Raw genomic sequence first — 4525 nt, forward strand, 5'->3', positions numbered from 1 at the left:
TCAATTTGTTCAACCATAAACATTAACTAATCGCACTATAAATCTTAATCAATTAATCCCAAATCTACGTAATGTAACCTCCACGACGTCAAAAAGGAGAGAAAGATATCAGTTTATTCAACCATAAACATTAATCAACCGAACTACTGGTCTTAATCGGTTAATCCCAAAATCTACGTAACCTAACTTACACGACGACAGAAAAGAAAGAGAAGTTTATTCCGGAAATTCGGCACGCGTGCAGCAGTGCCGCGACGTGCGAATGAATAATTAATAAACGACTATCTCTCTCACTATGTCGAATGGCCTGGGGAACGTCACTCGTGAATGCGAATCTTGTTTAACGGAGTTTTGACCGGCCTACTCGAGCACCGCTATCGGAAACTAATCCGACCATTAGGGTGACTTTACCGCTCGGACAGGGAGAGAGACGGATCGAGGGAGAAAGAGAGAAAGCGGCTTTGTCAGGGGTGGGCGGTTTGTATTCGGGAGCCCTGTGTCGTCATAAAGCGTCGATACATCAAGCTTTGCATGCGCGATATGGGAACCTCGGGTTCCTTTTCCATGACAGAGAAGGGGGCTGGAGCTAAGTCGCGGAGAGTTACGTCACGAGGAGCAGGTTCATGGGAACCGGCAAGACGAGCAGCGTTTTCACTCGGATTTACGTGGATCGATCGATGTTTCGCGATGACCGGGATCGATCGTTTTTCTTTTTCCTTTCTTGACAATAGGACTACCGTCAAAATGACGGATTTCAATTTTCTTATTTGGTAATTATGCATTGATATCTAAAAAGTGTTAAATATCCGAAATGGTTTTAGAGATAAAAGAGTTGTTTCTTTTTAAGTGGTATAAGTCTATTTTTGCAAAAATATGAGTTAATGGTAGTTTTAGTGAGATATCATTTTCTTATATTTATAATAAATGACGCGGGATATCCTCGTAAATTAATCAAAAGAAGTTCGATTGTGAAATGTTATCGCAGAAATGTTTTCTTTGATGGAATAGGTGCATTTGTAACTAAAAACAAACGATTGTTTTCTTTCACAATTTTATTAATTGTTAGTGCATAATAAAATTTAAGAAGTTTATAGTTTTATAAACATTACCCGAATTGAGTAATGTTTGCCAATATTTTTCCATTGGTTCAAACGCAAACCCTTAAACGCCTTAGAAAACCGGAGGAATTAACTATTTACTCGAATAAAATGGTTTATTACGACATAATTGTCAGGTAATGAACTGATAAATAAATAATAAGCTCAACAGGTTTTATTGAAGCATTTCAACATTTCTAGGTTATGTGAAACACGAAGCAAAAAAATCTTGTATATCTGACAAACTTTATTTCTTCAAATAATTAGTAACATATCGAGCATTCGAAGGTCGTAGGTACTGGTATATATGACGTCAAAGTTTTACATTCTTCACTCCATGCTGCGACCGCCATATATAGCAGTTAACCCACCTTGCATCTGAACTAATGGAACAAGAGAAAACACGAACGATTAATTTCTGCTTATGAACATTAGAATAAAGTAGATATAAAGGAAAATAATACTCACGAAGCAGGTTGGTGCTGTTATATGCTTGCAATTGCAATTATAACGCTGTCAAAAGTACGCAGTATTATTACAAAACTGTGCATCAACAATTCAAGAAAAAGAAGTATTCAGTACTTACGTCCTTAGCATTTGCTGTCGAGAATAATCCTGACATGACGATGACAGAAAAAAGTGCGAGAGCAATACGAACTTTCTTATACATATTGTTCTTTGTTTAACTCTACACTTGTCTGAATATCTCAGTGACTTGGTACTATGCACCTGTGCTCTGGTACTTATTTCGTACGCTTTTTATACTGAATCAGTGCTTAAAATTATGGCATAGATAAAAAATTTCGAAAACAAAGGAAAATGTTTTATACGACGTTTCTGTCAATGAACATGTGTTTCGTGACCGATCGTAAAACTTCTATTCTGTACATTAATACTAGTCGTGTGCCATTTTAGAATTAATGGGTATGTTATGTTATTTACTCGTGTCTTGCATGGACAGCACTATTGTAGTGTGGTTTTAGAATACTACAAAGATAAAAATAAACTTATATTCACCGCATTTATTGTAGCGGAAATCGCGGAGGAAATAATCTTAACAATCAAAATGGTATGGCGATACCATTTACATGCTTTATGTATTATATTTCGTGTCTCATAAGGTTACATATTATTGTCATTATGATAAATGAAATACTTTACAAAATTTCTACCAGAAAATAAAACATGTAATATTTTATTACATAGTAATAAATAGTAATAAAATATTACGTGTTTAATATTTTATATTTTAAAATGTATAACACTCTATTTAATAAAATGTATAATATTTTACTGAAATTGGAATTATTAATTATAGTATTAATATAATTTATATTTATATATTTATTCGTTTGTGTCAGCGGTTCGACTGTATCAATACAGTACGTTCTCGAAATAATTGACTACAAACATGAGAAGAAACTTATGTTTACTCCATTTATTATAAAGGAAACCAGGTGAAAAGTGATCGTTACCAAAGAAGTGATAATTTAATGCGATTTACGGGCTGTATATATTATATTTCATAATTTTCAATGTTACATGTTACTGCCATTATGACAAATACAATTTGCAAATCCTCCTCGGAACGAACTCCGATATTTTTCTTATATAAAGTTCATCCTAAGTAACAATCAATTAAAAGGTTATTTTTAATGATTAATAAAAGTTAATCGATAGAATATTATTAACACACTAGGAATTAGTGATTTTGATTACCTTTCGAATACATTGACTTAAATTATTATTTATATTCCGGTCTAGGATTATTTGGAGGAGCTCAAATTATATACTGTTAAAGAATATACGTTATACAGTTTCCAGTCAGATAAATAATACCAAATCAATTTCTTACCGCTTCAGATGGCGTAATAAAAAACGTTGACAGATAAATCACAGATAGAAAGAGGTAAACCTTCATTATCTCTTGCATGTTGTAACGTGTAAGTTCTTTAACCCTTTGCAGACGAAGATGCTTTGAAATCTACAAAGTCTTCAACGAATGAAGTTATATTAAATGTCAATTACTTAATTAATAGGAAAAAAGGAAACTTGCTGTCAAAGTAATTAAATCGTTTCTCTGCGACTTAGTCTTTCAAATACGAACACTTCATCTTTCCGAAATGTCGACGTTCGTCCGCAAAGGGTTAAACATAATAACATTAACGAACATTTTTCTCATTTATATATTTAACCAAATCCCGAACTCTTTACCATTAAGTCGTATTCTTCGTGACAATGTTATCAATTTACTATCAATGTAATAATTTACACTTTTTTATGGAATAATTTTTCAAAATTTATCAAACGAAGTAAGATATGCAATACATTACTGTCATACTTTGCTCTTGTTAAAGTCGTACTTTTATCTCTGTTACAGATAGTAAGTTTTTTTAGTAGAAAACCTGATATTGTGTAAAATAAAGGATGTTACAGGATGTTTCGAGCTTTAAATACACTATAATCTACGACGATCAAATTTTGTATGATATAAAAATATTTCTTCTAAGGTACTGGATGGTAATATAAATTAAAACAGTTTATTCAAAGAAATTGCATACTTTTAGAAAAAATTCACGAAAATAGAGTTTGTCCAGTTTACTGATTCTCTAATTGCGTTTTAATCGCTTCCGTTATTTTTAATGGGTACACTTTAATGCATATTGCTTTAACAACTCAGTCACGAAGAATGAATTTAAATGTTTAACTTATCGCTTGTTCGATTAACCTTTCTTAACTGTAATTAACCTACATTTTTCCCTTTTATGTATACTGTATACATACTGTAGTCGATCAAATATTTCTGAGCTTTACAGTATAATTTTCGTAACTATTTTGTTACTGAAAATGCATGTATGTAATCATTTCGTTTTTAATTGACCGTTAGAATGCTAATTGTGGGCAGGCGAAAGATGCAGACTTCACGCCCCGTTTGTGCTGATTATAGCTTTAGAAATCAATTATTTTTTATCGTATTTCAAATTGGTTCGCGAGAAATGAAATTTAATGTACACTACCGACCAAAAATTTGGAATCACTACGTAAATTTAAAGAAACAGAACATTTTTAAGAAAAAATTAATGCCGTTAAAGTAACTAAGGAAGGTTTATTTATCAAAAACTTGTAAGTAACATGTTTTATAGTTTGTATTAATTTTTTTCTATTGAAGAACCAATATTTTTCTTCGAATTATCTTTTCTTCAAAAAAGCCGCCTTTACTTTTAATAACAGCTTGACATATTCTGGGCATCCTGACTATTAGTTTTTCAAGTGTTTCTAATTTTGTATCTTTCGTATATGTAATGCTCAACGCTTATTAGAGAACAAAAGTATCACGCGTTTCTGTATAAGCCGACAACAGGACATCTTTCCCGGTAGTAGGAAAGTTCATTTCAAACATTGTCTTAAACTGGGAGTATTACTTATAT

The 4525-nt window shown here is 32.2% G+C and overlaps 1 long non-coding RNA gene across 1 annotated transcript; it reads right to left on the reverse strand.

Moving 5' to 3' along the window:
- Positions 1-1301: 1301 nt before the first annotated feature.
- On the reverse strand, positions 1302-2967 carry LOC116425929 (uncharacterized). Its single transcript, XR_004234802.2, has 4 exons — positions 2953-2967; positions 1684-2084; positions 1566-1610; positions 1302-1480 (listed from the first exon to the last, which is right to left on the reverse strand). It is a non-coding gene; the product is annotated as an uncharacterized LOC116425929 (long non-coding RNA).
- Between the last annotated feature and the right edge of the window lie 1558 nt (positions 2968-4525).

The sequence above is a fragment of the Nomia melanderi genome, chromosome 2 (assembly GCF_051020985.1).
Source record: "Nomia melanderi isolate GNS246 chromosome 2, iyNomMela1, whole genome shotgun sequence".
Lineage (NCBI taxonomy): Eukaryota > Metazoa > Arthropoda > Insecta > Hymenoptera > Halictidae > Nomia > Nomia melanderi.